Raw genomic sequence first — 15,295 nt, forward strand, 5'->3', positions numbered from 1 at the left:
GGTTCCCTGCCCTGTGTATCCCCACCACCTAGGCAGCTGGAAAATTGTGTTCAATGATGTAGCTTTGGGCTGCTCCACCTATCACTCTGTGTACACAGCTCTAACTCCCTCAAATACTCCGAAAATCTCATTTCAGATGAAGTTGACAACCCACCCAGTTGCATAACCTTCAAACATAAAAGGATAAGAAAAAAACAAAAAACAGTAACAGAAATATATTCTGTTCAAGGTCTTATCCTGACTCAAGGGAGAGTTAGTTTGAGTTGTTTGCATTTTGGCCATTAAGTGTACAATCCAGTGGCACTAAGTACATTCACATTGCTGTGTGACCACTGCTACGATCCATCTTCACAACACAGGCTTCCATTATCCAGACTAAAATCCTGTGTGAATTTTATTTTATTTTGGTTTTTCGAGACAGGGTTTCTCTGTGTAGCCTTGGCTGTCCTGGACTCACTTTGTAGACCAGGCTGGCCTCGAACTCACAGAGATCTGCCTGCCTTTTCCTTCCAAGTGCTGGGATCAGAGGCTTGCACCACCACGCCTGGCTGCCAATTTTATTTTTATGTTTATTTTTCTAGGGCAAGGTTTCCCCATGTCACCCAGGATAGCCCTAAATTTGCTATCTCCTCAGAAGAGCCTCTACCTTAAACAACAGGTCACGTTAGCCTCAAAACTTCTCTGAAGGTACAGAGGGCCAAACATTTAAAAAAAAAAAAAAAAGTCATTCTCTGGTAAGATTTAAAGCAGTTTTTTGTTCTTTTTCGATACAGGTTATCTCTGTATAGCCCTGGCTGCCCTAGAACTAGCTCTGTAGACCAGGTTGGGCCTGGAATTCAGAAATCTGCCTCCCAAGTGCTAGAATTAAAGGTATGGGCCACCATGTCCAGCTATTTAAACATATTTTTAAATCTTTTTGTTTTCCCCTAGAGGGAACTCAGATTCTTCTACTTTAAATCTGTGGCTGTTGATTTTCAGCAGTGTTGGACACCACTAGGCTTCCCTTCCCATGCTGTCAACCACAGGAACAGAGACACATTCCTTGTATTAGAACCCCTTCCCTCTAAGGCCAGTTTTTTCCTTCCTTTAAGAAAATCAAAAATTGTCAAGCATGGTGGTGCACACCTCTAATCCCAGCACTCAGGAGGCAGAGGCAGGATCCCTGTTCTCTGAGCTGCTTATGTACCTTGAAATGCAAGAGAGCCCATATGCTTGTTAGAAAATACTTCAAGTTGACATTTTAAGATTAATTGCCTGGTTTGCCTGGTGTGGTGGCTTACATCTGGAATCCTCATAGTCAGAAGGCTAGAAACCAAGGTCAACCTGGCCACAATTCTACACACAGGAGGTTAGCCTCCCCTAGGAGTTTGAGGCCAGTCTGTACTGTCTAAAACCTGGATTGATTGGTTTTTTGGCCCTTTGTTTGATTGGTTGGTTTTTTTTAGAGTTTATCTGTGTAGCCCTAGCTGTCCTCACAAAAATCCACCTGCCTCACCTTCCCAAATTCTGGGATTAAAGGCATGAGCCACCACTACCCCACATAAGCCCCCCCCCTTTTTTAAGCAAACAAACAAAACAAAACAAAACAAGACTACCAGTATGTATGATAGAAAAAGCACTGGTTCCCAAGCAGACTATAATTACCATGACAATCCTCTATGACAGTGGTTCTCAACCTTCCTAATGCCTTGACCCCTGTTACAGTTCCTCCTGTTGTGGTGACCCCCAACCACAAAACTGTTGTCATTGCTACTTCATAACTGTAATTTTGCTACTGTTACGAATCATAATGCAAATATCTAATATGCAAGTATCTTAAGCAACCCCTGTGAAAGGTCAAGAACTCTAGGAGGTTGGAACTGTCAAATCTCTTTGATACACTTTTTCCTTCACTTGTTTCTAAGCACCATTCTCCTCACCTTCCTGTCTCTGTCTGCTTTGATGTTTCTCCCTTCACCTACTCTCTTAATTTTGCAGTCAAGACTAGGGCCTCTGATCTCTCTTACTAAGCATCAGACTCACACCCTAGGAAAACACACAGGGACAAACAGCATCTCCTTCTCCTCACTAAGCCTCTCTGAACCTGCAGTCTGCCCATCCTCAACTCCGTTTTTACAGGTACTCTCATCAAAACCTAAGTTGCTCTGGAGCTCTTGTCTTCCATGAGGTACTCCTACTGGATCCACCCTCCAAGCCTACCAGGTCTCAGTGGCATCCTATTCCCAATCAGCACCCTGGTGTGATCAGTAGCTCTCATTCCTAACTGCACTGCGGCCTTCCAGATGTCTTACTATCAAAACAGCAATCTTAGCTATTCTATTAAAATGGGAGTAAGAACATGTGAATTCTACATCAACAGTGCTGCAATTAGCTGCGGTGGCACACACCTTTAACCCTAGCACTTGGAAGGCAGGGGCAGGAGGATCTCTTTGAGGCCAGCGGGGTCTATACAATGAGTTCCAGAACAGCCAGGGCTATACAGAGAAACCCCAGGGCTATATAGAGAAATCCTGTCTCAAAAAACAAACAAACAACAAAATAAAAACAAATTAAAACACAAACAGCAACCACCAGCAACAAAAGAAAAAAAAAAAGAAAAAAAGAAAAAGGGCTGGAGACATGGCTCAGTGGTTAAGAGCCCTGTTTGCTCTTCCAAGGGTCCTGAGTTCAATTCCCAGCAACCACATGGTGGCCACAACCATCTATAATGTGATCTGGTGCCCTCTTCTGATGTGCAGGCACACATGCAGGCAGAATACTGTATAAATAATAAATTAGTATTTTTAAAAATTAAAGTCTTTAAACTGTCTGGCATGGTAGCACATGTAGAGGTAGGGCCTTTAATCCCAACACTGGGAAGGCGGAGGCAAGAGGATATCAAATTTGAGGCCAGTCTGAGCAGTGTACTGAGATCCCTTTTTCAAACAGGGAGATGGTTCAGAGGGTAAAGCAGCATATGTTTGCAATCCCAATGCTTGTAAGAGAGAGACAGCAGGAGAGATGGCCAGCTGCAACAGAATTCCTGGAAGATCACAGGTGGTGGTGGGGGGCAGCTGGCTGAGTGGATACAGTAGCAAACAAGAGAACCTGTCTCAAACAAGGCAGAATGCAAAGACCAACACCAAAAATCGTACTCTGACTCCACACAAGCACCATAATGTGAACACATGTACCCATATTCATACATGCAACATACACATACATGACACATGCACACATGCTCTGACCTCCACACAAGCACAAGCACTAGTAGTCAAGGAGCCCTGTTTACATAACCCCGGCACGGCAACTCATGCCTGTGACTCCAGGCTGAAGCAGCAGACTCAGAAGTCATCTTCATTTGGACCATAAAGTCAAATTTAACTTGGGATATTTAAAAACCCCATCTCAAATTGGGGGCAGAGGCTAGAAATATACCTCAGTGGTGGAGTACGTGTCTAACATGCACAAGACCCTAGATTCAATCCTCACTACTAAAGTAAGCCTTTGACTAGTGAGTGTCTCTTTTGTAGTAAAATCCACCCCTACCCTGCCAATTTAACTGCAATTTAACTTGCATTCTGCTTTCCACTTAAGCTGTGCTTTTTCACTGTCCTGGTTTGGGTGGGGCCAGGGCACTGGTAGGCACTGGAGACTAAATTCAGGGCTTCCCGTGTGCTGGGCAAGCACTCTACCCAGTGAACTATAGCCCAGGCCCTTTCTCATGGCCTCCCCCGCCCCAAGACAGGGTTTCTCTGTGTAACAGCTCTGGCTGTCCTGGAACTCCCTCTAAAGACCAGGCTGGCCTCAAACTCACAGCAATCCACCTGCCTCTGCTTCCCAAGGATTAAAGGCGTGCGCTGCCTCCCCCGCTGCCGCTGCCACCACCACCTGGCTCCCTCATGGCCTTTATCTCCTGTCTTGCATATTCTTTACTCAAGATACCTACAGTCTACTACTTGTTACTACAGGGTCACCTCCATGGAGGCAAGGCTCTCTATTTTGTTGGTTACTAAGTATGCAGAGCAATTCCTGGCCTAGGATATAATAAATATAGCTACATTTTTAAAAATCAAACATACTTATACATGAATGCTGCCCAAAGGCTGAGAAGTAATAAAATACATTTATATGTATGAAGTATAAACAGGTTTACACAGTAGAGTAAGTATATAGCAGGAAACATTTTATGAAAGAGTAAGAATTGTTTCTTGTTTTTAATATTAGGGCTTACTGCCTGGTGTGGCAGTGCACTCCTTTAATCCTAGAACTCAGAAGGCAGAGGCAGGCCAATCTCTATGGATTGGAGCCTAGCCAGGCCTACATAGAGAGTTCCAAGTCAGCCAAGGCTACATAGTGAGACCTGGTCTTAAAAAAACAAAGTGTTGGGCTGGAGAGATGGCTCAGAGGTTAAGAGCACTGGCTGCTCTTCCAGAGGTGCTGAGTTCAATTCTCAGCAACCACATGGTGGCTCACAACCATCTATAATGCAATCTTCTGGCATGCAGATGTAAATGCAAGCAGAACATTGTATACTTAATAAAAATATTTTTAAAAAAACAACCAAAGTGTACACACACACACACACACACACACACACACACACACACACACAAAGAATTTGTTTTGTTTGAGGCAAGGTCTTAGTCTATAGCCAAGTCCAGGCTGGTCTGGAACTTTGTAGCCCAGGTCAACTCCTCCTAAGTGCTAAGAGTATAAGGAATCACCTATCTCTACTAAAACCACAACAAAATGGTAAAGTGACTTTTCAAAGAACAAAGTATATTGGCTATGTGACAGAATTCCAAATCAGCAACAAAGGGAACATAAAATTCTGTGTAGACTCTAAAATCTTTTTTAAAAATGTGTTAAGTGAATCAAAAATAAGTTTAAATGTAGCCAGATAAGAACAGCATTAAAAAAAAAAAAAAGAGTAACATTAAGAGAGGCTGGAAGACAAAAGCCAGACATCCTGGCCCACACCTGTAGTCCCAGCACTCGGGGAGGCAGAGGCAGGTGGATCACCATGAGTTCAAGGCCAGCCTGGTCTACAAAGTGAGTCCAGGACAGCCAAGGCTACACAGAGAAATCTTGTCTTGAAAAACAAACAAGAGAGAGAGAGGCTGGAGAGATGGCTCAGCAGTTAAGAGCACTGACTACTCTTCGAGAGGTCTGGAGTTCAATTCTCCACAACCACATGGTAGCTCATAACCATCTACAATGGTATTTGATGCCCTCTTCTGGTGTGTGTGAAGACAGAGCACACTCACAGGCGTGCGCACCGCCCTTCTCCTCCCTCTCCCCGGCTCCTCTCTCATCTTTCTATGTATATAGAATATTTAAAAAAGAATAGCGTAAAGAATAAAAACTGTAACAAAATATTTGTAAAAATATAACCTACAAAAAAAAAAGGATTAATTTTCAATCAATGACACAAAGAGGAGAAAGATTAGGCACACACAAATAACTCAATAATGAACAAGGAGCTAAATAAAAGATCTTGCTAAATCAAACTTAAAAGACACAAAGTAAATGTGCTGGGTTTTTTGTTTTTGTCTGATTTAATCCAGCAACAAGCTCAGAAAGTGGCAGTGAATAAAAAGTCCTGGCAAACAAAGGGAAACTGTGATGAGCTTTGGTTACAAACAAGGTCAGGGCTATTTTCAGAACCAGGGAAGCAGTCTCCACAGAAATTGCAAGGCAATAAATACCTGGTCCCTGCATTCTTCAGTCAGGCAGACACACACACTCAGAGCAGCAGGCATGCACTGTAAACTCAGAATTCAGAGGCTGCCGGGCGTGGTGGCGCACACCTTTAATCCCAGCACTCAGGAGGCAGAGGCAAGAGGATTGCTCTTGAGTTCGAGGCCAACTTGGTCTACAAAGGGAGTCCAGGACAGCCAAGGCTACACAGAGAAACCCTGTCTCAAAAAAATAAAAAACAAAACAAAACAAAACAAAAAACAAAAACAGAATTTAGAAGCCAACATATTTTATATCACAGCAAATTAACATTTGCCTTTGCTAGGCAATATTCCTTATTAAACAAAGCATCCCTGGTACTTTTACATTTCACAAATTTGTAAATTATATCAAAAACTGGTTCATAAATTTTATTGTATTACTACTTTTTTTTTTTTGAGACAGGGTTTCTCTGTGCAGTCTAGGATGGCCTTGAACTGACATCTGCCTGGCTCTGCCTCCAGACTACTGGGCTTAAAGGCATGTGCCACCACCACCCAGCATTTCTATTATTTCTTTTAAAATGAAATGCACCAGGTATAGAGACATGTTGATCTAGAGACATATTAGTAAAGTGCATGCCTAGCGTGTGAGGCTCTGGGATCAATCCCTAGTACAGCAAAATAATTAACTGTATCACTTAGGCAGTGGAAATATCAGAATAGATTATCACACTTTTTTTTTTTAAGATTTATTATTTATATTCTGCCCGCATGTGAGCATGCACACCAGAAGAGGGCAACAGATCACATTATAGATGATTATGAGCCACCATGTGGTTGCTGGGAATTGAACTCAGGAGTTTTGGAAGAATAGACAGGATTATCAAATTCTTTAAAAACATTCTTTTTTTCTTTTTTTTCATACAGGGTCTGGCTATTACCCAGGATAGCCTTGAATTAGTACCCTAGCAACTCTTCCGCCTGTCTCCACCTTCCAAGTAGCTGGGACTACAAATGAATACCATAATACTCACAATACTGTTGTTGTTGTTCTGATCACCATAACACCCACACCATCATCATCATCGCTACCACTGTCAGGACAAGGTCTCATTCTGTGGCCCTGGCTGGCCTGGATCCTACTATTTATTTAACCTACTTTTTTTTTTTTTGGTTTTTCCAGACAGGGTTTCTCTGTGCAGCCTTGGCTGTCCTGGACTCACTTTGTAGACCAGGTTGGCCTTGAACTCACAGCGATCTGCCTGCCTCTGCCTCCCGAGTGCTGGGATTAAAGGCGTGCGCCACCACGCCTGGCTTAACCTACTTTTTAAAAAAGTTAAACCTGGCTGGGTGGTGGTGGCATACACCTTTAATCTTAGCATTTGGGAGGCAGAGGCAGATGGATCTATGTGAGTTCAAGGCCAGCCGGGTCTACAGAGGGAGTCCAGGACAGCCAGGGCTACACAGAGTGACCCTGTCTCAAAAAACCAAAAAATAAATAAAGTTAAACCTGATAAGCCAGGAAGGGGAGACAACATTAAGGCAACAGTTTTAGTTTTAGCAAATGTGTCTTTTGGTCTTTGGTTCATGTTTTACTATCTGATACAATCGAAGGAAAACCAGTAAAATTCCTGTAAAAAACAGAACGCAATGGACTGAGTCACATAAGCATGGGCCACACAACTCTGGGCTTGAGGAGAACCAAGTCTAAGTATTTCATAAACAAACACTGAGAGGCAGTGTGGTACTCTCTAGCTACTAACTACTACCTAGCTCATGGCGCCCTTGCAATGTCAAGTTATTCAGTTTGTTTTGCTTTGTTTTTGTTTTTTGAGACAGGTTTCTCTGTGTAACCATGGCTGTCCTAGACTTGCTTTGTAGACCTGGCTGGTCTTGAACTCAGAGATCCCCTGCTTGGCAAAAAAAGGAGATGAAATCATTATTTTCCCTTGCTAGCTGATACTAAACTTTGTCAGTAAGAGACATTACTGAGACACTAATGCAAAAGGAAGAAGCCTTTCGTTCTGGCTCCATTATGCAACTCTCACCAGGCCCCCACCATTCAGCCAGCTTTCCTAGAGCCCAACCACAGCTGTTTTGACTCCCACGATGCATCGAATAGAGGCCAGCAGCTTCCTCTAACACCTCACTCAAGAACTTCACAGTATAGTGCTTATGGTGATAAATTTCCTTGTAAATGGAATCTACCCACTAAGTTCTAGGATGTTGATTTCTAACATGTTCTGCCAACATAACCCCACAATAATTCTTCCATCTAGCTAGTCAAAGCTGTGGCCCAAGCCTAGAAGTGTCTTCCTTAAATGTGTTTGGTAGGCTAGGGACCATAGCCACCTGCCCATTCCCATGTGTAGTGTTCTCTTCTTTTTTTGAGTTCTCTCTACTTCTGACCAATCAAGTCCCTCATGACTTCAATTTGTTATACTTAGAAATTCACAGTTGGCTGGAATTTAGCTCAGTGATAGAACACTAACCAATATGTGCAAGACCTTTAGCGGAGTTCAGTGCCCACACCAAAAAAAAAAAAAAAAAAAAAAAAAAAAAACCCACACGCATAAAAATCTCCAAATTAGCTTGGCACACACCTTTAATCCCAGCACTCAGGGGCAGAGGTAGGCAGATCTCTGAGGTGAGCCTAGTCCTCAGATCGAGTTCCAGGACAGCCAGGGCTACAAAAATGAGACCCTGCTTTGTTTGTTTGTTTTTATTTGTTGTTTGTTTGGGTTTTTGTCTTTGTTTTTAAGGAAAGAAAAGAGAGAAAAAACTCTCCAGTTTAGTATCTGCTCACCAAGGTCAGGATTTTTTGGGAAAGACTCATAGCTAATATAACCTTGTATTTTATCATTTATCTTCCTAAACAGGTTAGAGACTTCCTGGTAGTCATGTCTTTTTCTATGCTAATGAACTCCCGTTAACATTAGCTGCCCTGTCTACATTTAATATAGAAAACTGTCAAAACCTACCCTGGTACATTAGGCTTTATAATCACAGCTGAGTCAGGAAAAACACAAATTCAAGACCTACCAGGCTACATAAACAGTCAAAACAGCTAGACAATCAGTGAGACCCTGTCTCAACAGAAAAAGTAGACAGAGCTGAGGTACAGCTCAGTGGTGGAACATTTGTGGAGCATATTGAAGGTGCAGGTTCAATCCCCAGTAAAATTCTGCATAACTAAAGTAAGTGGACTTGGCCCTCCCCCTTTTGTTTGTTTGTGTTTGTTTGTTGAGACAGGGTTTCTCTTTGTAGCCTTGGCTGTCCTGGACTCACTTTGTACAACAGGCTGGCCTCCAACTCACAGCAATCCACCTGCCTCTGCCTCTTTTGAGTGCCAGGATTACAGAAGTGCACTCGGCTAACCCTCTCTTTATCAGACCAATCTATGAGGTATGGAATGTAGGCAACTCCAGCCAGTACCACAGGAAAGTGACCTGCCAAGTCAGGCTCCACAGCTGAGAAATACTTAAAACATTATTTACTTTCTTTGCCTGGTTGCTAGAAAAGTGTTAAGAAGCAAGGTCTAGTATGGAGAAAGAGTCATTTGCAGGCAGTACACACCACAGGCCAGGTGTTCAGTTTACTGCTCCTGCAAATGATGTGGGAAACCCAAAGTTAGAGACATCAACTCTTTCTGTGCTTTTTCACATTGCAGGGAAGCAAAGCAACGGGGTAGGAGGGAAGGAGTGTGCCTGCATGTAAGCAGTGTGTCTCAAGTCCTTCTCTCTGTGCAGCCAGGCACCAGCTCAACACTGAAGGTACGGCAGGAAGAGGTGGTACAAGCCTATGACTTCACCACTTCCAGATCTTGTGGAGCCCACACAAGTTCAAGGACAACTGAGCATGTGTTACCTTATTTTTAAAAATAAAAATAAAAAATAAGTACAAATAAGAACTGAAGACAACAATTACAATGTCTCCACTCTCTAAAGAATGCCTATAATTCACTATTTCATCTAAAGAAAGAATGGCATCCTAGACACCCTCACATTAAAGCTTGTGTTTGGCGAGGGTGGCAATATAATCTTTGGCGACTTTTTTAGTATATACCCATTATACAAAATGATGAGTTTCATTGTGACATTTTCATACATGCATATCATGGACTTTGTCCATATTCAGCCTGAATTATCCTCTCTTGTGCCCTTTACCCCCTCCCACTTGTCCCCTTCCTGTGGCTAAATAATCTACCTTCTATTTTCATGTTTTAAATCCTTTTTAAAAATAAAGATTCTGCTGGTCTACAAAGCGAGTCTAGGACAGTCAAGGCTATACAGAGAAACCCTGTCTCAAAAAAACAAAAGATAAAATAAAATAAAATAAAATAAAAGATTCTAAAGCCAGGTATGGTGGTACAAGCCTCTGATCCCAGCACTTGGGAGGCAGAGGCAGGCAGATCTCTGTGAGTTCGAGGCCAGCCTGGTCTGCAAAGCGAGTCTAGGACAGCCAAGGCTACACAGAGAAGTCTTGCAAAACCTTAAAAAAAAAAAAAGTCTGCTCTTCCAAAGGTCCTGAATTAAATTCCCAGCAACCACATGTCTCACAACCACCTATACTGAGATCTGGTGCCCTCTTCTGGCGTGGAAGCTCACATGCAGGCAGAATGTTGTCAAAATAATAAATAAATAAATCTTTAAAAAAAAAAAAAGCTAACAAGCTATTTGAGGACATGGGGAAATCATAGATGCACATTAGCCACCTGAAATGAACACATAGGACTGAGCTATAGCTCCGGTGGAAGAGTGCTTGTCTAACACACACACGACGCCCTGACTGCATTCCCAACACTGTAACTGAGTATTATGGTACATACCTATAATTCCAGCACTAGAGAAGTGGATGCAAAAGGATCAGACAGAAGGGCAAGATCATACTCAGCTACAGAGCAAGTTGAAAACCAACCCAGGCTACATGACAATCTGTCTGAAATAAGAGAAACATAAAAATATGTTTCCAACTATCTGACACTCTAGAAAGGCAAAGCTACAGAGATAGTAAAACACCAACAACAAAGTGATTGCCAAGGGTAGGGGAAAGCTGAACAGGTAGAACACACAGGATTTGTTTGGGCTATGAAACCATTCTGTACAACAAGGGAATGACAAGTTCAAAATCATACAGTGCTACATAGCCAAGACTCTATCTGCCTTAAAAACCAAACAGTCCGTCAGAGTGGTACACACCTGTAACACAAGAGTCTGAAGCAGGAGGGCTGCCCTGAGCTGAAGGCTAGTCTGGGCTACATAGAGAGTTTCAAGCTAACTGGGCTATAGGATGAGGCCCTGTCTCAAAAAACAAACAAAATATTCTGGTTATACACAAAAATACTCAAAGTAACATCCCAATTTATTTTTCTCATTTACTAGTAAATATATTTAAATATTTTTACTGAACACACTAAGGTTTGTTTTTGTTTTTGTTTTTTTAGACAGGGTTTCTCTGTGTAGCCTTGACTGTCCTGGACTCCCTTTGTAGATCAGGCTGGCTTCGAACTCACAGCGATCCACCTGCCTCTGCCTCCCGAGTGCTGGGATTAAAGGCGTGCGCCACCACGCCCGGCCCACACTAAGTTTTTAACCACTTTTAAAGTACATTTTTGGGGCAAATATGCTGCAATTTGCGGAGGTTAGAGGACAATTTGCGAGAGTTAGGTTTTTCCTTCCTCCATGTGGGCCCCGGAGATGGCACGTGAGTCAGGAAGCTGGGTGGCAAAAGCCTTTACCCAATGAGCCACCTCAGCCAATGCTTTAGTCAACAGCTTCACCAGGATGACCCACATCACACAACGCACTCACCACAGTGTGCAATTCAGTGGTTCTTAGTACTCAAAAACACGCAACCATCACCACAACTTTAAAACATTTAATTATCATCTCAAAAAGAAACACTAAACACTTTTGTTATTACTTCACTGCCTCTACCACCACCTGGAGGACTTGAACAACTACAACTCTACTGACTGTCCCTCTTCTGGACACTGCCTAGAAATACAATCACATAAATATGGACCCTTGTTTGTTTGTTTTTGTTTTTCGAGACAGAGGACAGAGCTGTCCTGACTGGCTCTATAGACCAGGCCTCAAACTCACAGAGATCCACCTGCCTCTGCCTCCTGAGTGCTGTGACTAAAGGTGTACGCCGGCACGCACGCCCAGCTTTTTTAGACAGTCGTTCTGTTATACAGCTCTGGTTGCCATGGAACTTGTTATGTAGACCAGGCTAACCTCTCATAGAGACCCACCTGCCTCCCTGTGTACCCCAGAGGTGTCAGAACAACTGCTGTAGACAACTGCAAGCTGCTTGACTTGGGTGCTGGGAACCTGACTCAGGTCCTCTGTAACACCATCACGGTAGGGGCTGGAGAAACTCTTCAGGGGTTACGAGCACTGGCTGCTCTTCCAGGGGACCCAGGCTCAATTCCCTGCACCCACCTGGCAGCGCGTAACTGTCTGTGATTCCAGTTCCAGAGGATCTGATACCCTCACACAGACACATGCAGGCAAAATACCAGTGCACCTAATTAAAATAAATATTTTTTTTAAAAAAAGCACTATGCTAGAGCTCTTAACTGCTAAGCCATCTCTTCACCTCTCTAGTTATTAATGCTGATAGTAAAAACCTTTCTAATCAGCTAAAGAACTGTCAAAGCCAGGCATGGTGGCACATACCTCTAAACCCAGAATTCCACAGAATTATAAATTCAGGGCCAGGGGGCTACACAGAGATGGAAAGGGGAGGGGAGGCAGGGAGGAAAAGGGAAGGTTTGTCGAACTCTTGCCAAAGCTGCTGCACTGTTTCCCACTCCCATTAGCAGGGTTCACAGGGCTTCACTTTTCCCACCTCCATACCACAGCACTGTCATTATAAGAATTTTTGGCTTCAGAATATGCTGCTAATGACTGTTCACTCAATCATAATACACCCATTTTTGTTTTGTTTTTGTTTTTTATGACAGAGTTTCTCTGTGTAGCCTTGGCTGTCCTGGACTCACTTTGAGACCAGGCTGGCCTCGAACTCAGAGATCCACCTGCCTCTGCCGCCCGAGTGCTAGGATTAAAGGCATGTGTCACAACGCCCAGCTCAATACACCCAATTTTTATCAACTGCAGGTGAGTTTACTCAACTGACATCAATTTTAGATCTGAATAGCACAATCTGGTCAAGCAGAACAATGCCCACCTGTAATTATAGGAAGGTGAGGCAGGAGATCAAGAGTTCAAAGCTAGCCTGGGCTACATGAAACCCTGATTTGGGGGGGGGGGGTGCAGGGGGGGGCCGAGCTGAGTAGGTAGACAACTGTTGCCAAGCCTGGTGACTTGAGTTCAGCACCACCCCTAGAACCACATAACGGAGAGAACTGACTCCTGCAAGTTGTCCTCTGACCTCCACTCACATGCCACAGCATGCACACTCCCCAACACATGTGCATAAAAGAAATGGAAAAAAGTTCTAAGACAGAGAGACAGACAGTCCAGCCTAGCCCCTTGCCTACTCTCCTTTCACATAAGGCAGGTATAAATCTACAAATAAGACTTTTATAGAGGGGTTCAGAAATTCAGAAGGTTTTTTGTTTGTTTTAACTGTGTTTGTGTGTGTGTGGTCATGGTGGTGTACCAGCCCTAAATGTAATTTCAAACCATAACATCAAACCTGAGAATCTTAGGCTAAGGGCTGGAGAGACAGATCAGCAATAGAGTGCTTTCTGCTCCCTATGTGTAGGGCCTAGGCCCAGCCCATGCATGCTCTTTGGTGGTAGCTGAGTCTCTGTGAGTCCCCACGGGCCCAGGTCAGTTGACTCTGTAGGTCTTCTTGTGGAGTCCTTGACCCTTCCAGCTCCCAGAAAGGGGGAGGGAGGTAAATACGGGACAGGGTTCAGGAAGGAAGGACTGGAAGAGGAGGGAGGGGCTAAAATCAGGCTGTAAAGTGATCAAATAAATAAATAGATGGAGGGGAAAAAAGGAATGCTTATTGTTCTATAATAGACAGGAGTTCAAATCCCAGCACCCAGATCAGGTGGCTCACAAACGACTAACTCCAGCTCCAAAGGATTCAATGCCCTACTTCTGACCTCTATGGGCATCTGCACACACATGTACATACATTTAAGTAATCTTGAGGGGGGGGTGGGGAGAGAAAGAGAGAGAGAGAGAGAGAGAGAGAGAGAGAGAGAGAGAAAGAGAAAGGGGGGCTGGTGAGATGGCTCAGAGGTTAAGACCACTGACTGCTCTTCCTAAAGTCCTGAGTTCAATTCCCAGCAATCACATGGAGGCTCACAACCATCTATAATGTGATCTGGTGCCCTCTTCTGGTGAGCAGGTGTACATGCAGGCAGAACACTGTATACATAATAATAAATAAATCTTTTTTAAAAAAGGGGGAGGGGGAGCAAGAGCCAGGCATAGTAGCACACAACACTCAGAAGGCAGAGGCAAACAGATCTCTGTGAGCTCAAGGCCAGCCTGGTTTACACAGTACTAAGTTCCAGGACAGCCTGACCTACATAGTGAGACCTTGTCTCAAAAAACAAAACAAAAACAAAAAATAAAAAGCAAAAAACCCCATCTTAATCTATCATCTTTCATAAAAGAACCAAAAGAACAGTAAGATGGCTCAGCCAGTTGCAGTTTAACTCCCACACCATGATGCGAGTATGCACAAAATTTAAAAAAAAATTCAAATCCGGCTGAAGCAAAAATGATTGTCTATTTACATTTAAAAATGAGCAAGCTCTGCTAGGCATGGTGCTACACTCCTTTAATCCCAGCACTTGGGAGCCAGAGAGCAGAGCTCTTAGGACTTTAAGCCCAACCAGGCCAGCCATGGCTACAAAGTGATAACCTATCTAAAAGAAAAATAAAAGGGGTGGGGGGGAACCAGGGTGGAGGTGTGTATGTGCTAAACACAGCGGCTTACTCCTATATGCCTCACCACTTGGGAGACTAAGGCAGGAGGATCACTTAAGAGTGAGGCCAGCATAGGTTACATGTAATTTCTAGGTCAGTCTGGACTACAAAATAAGATCTAGCCTCAAAAATTAGAATAAAAAAAATTTCAAACCCTACAACAGTAGACATAATGTCACAAACATATAATACTTAATTTCTTATTCCAAGCCCAAAACAAGAGCGTACCATGCAAGCCTTTCCCCAACTCTGCAACTACTGCTCCTAAAGTGTCAAAGGGTGAAGAAAAAAAAAGTCCTAAGCCAGAGAGGGCCTCAGAATATCAGCACCAGTATGCTCACCTAGCACATTTTCTAAGAGTCAAAACTGGCATTAGCCAGAGAGTGGGACCACACGCCCTTTAATCCCAGCACTGGGGTGGGGGGCAGGGGGGGGCAGGGGCAGGCAGATTGCTCTGAGTTCAAGGTCAGCCTGGTCTACAAAGGGAGTCCAGGACAACCAAGGCTACACAGAGAGACCCTGTCTCAAAAAAGCAAACAGAACAAAACAAAAAAACCGAAAACCAAAACCCCAACCTAGAAAAACAAAAACCCTAGAGCTCATGGTTTTGTTTTGTTTTTTACAACTAGACAGTCAGCAAGGCCCAATGATCCTCCCTGTGGATACAAACTCAATCTTGTTTTCACAACAAGCATTCTTACTGACCACTGTGCC

General features: G+C 43.5%; 1 protein-coding gene across 1 annotated transcript in view; it reads right to left on the reverse strand.

The window, feature by feature from the left end:
• CDHR4 (cadherin related family member 4) overlaps positions 1-15,295 on the reverse strand; it is a 30,747-nt gene that overhangs the window by 193 nt on the left and 15,259 nt on the right. The window lies entirely within an intron of this gene.

The sequence above is a fragment of the Acomys minous genome (genome assembly GCF_964271855.1).
Source record: "Acomys minous genome assembly, chromosome: 13".
Taxonomy (NCBI): domain Eukaryota; kingdom Metazoa; phylum Chordata; class Mammalia; order Rodentia; family Muridae; genus Acomys; species Acomys minous.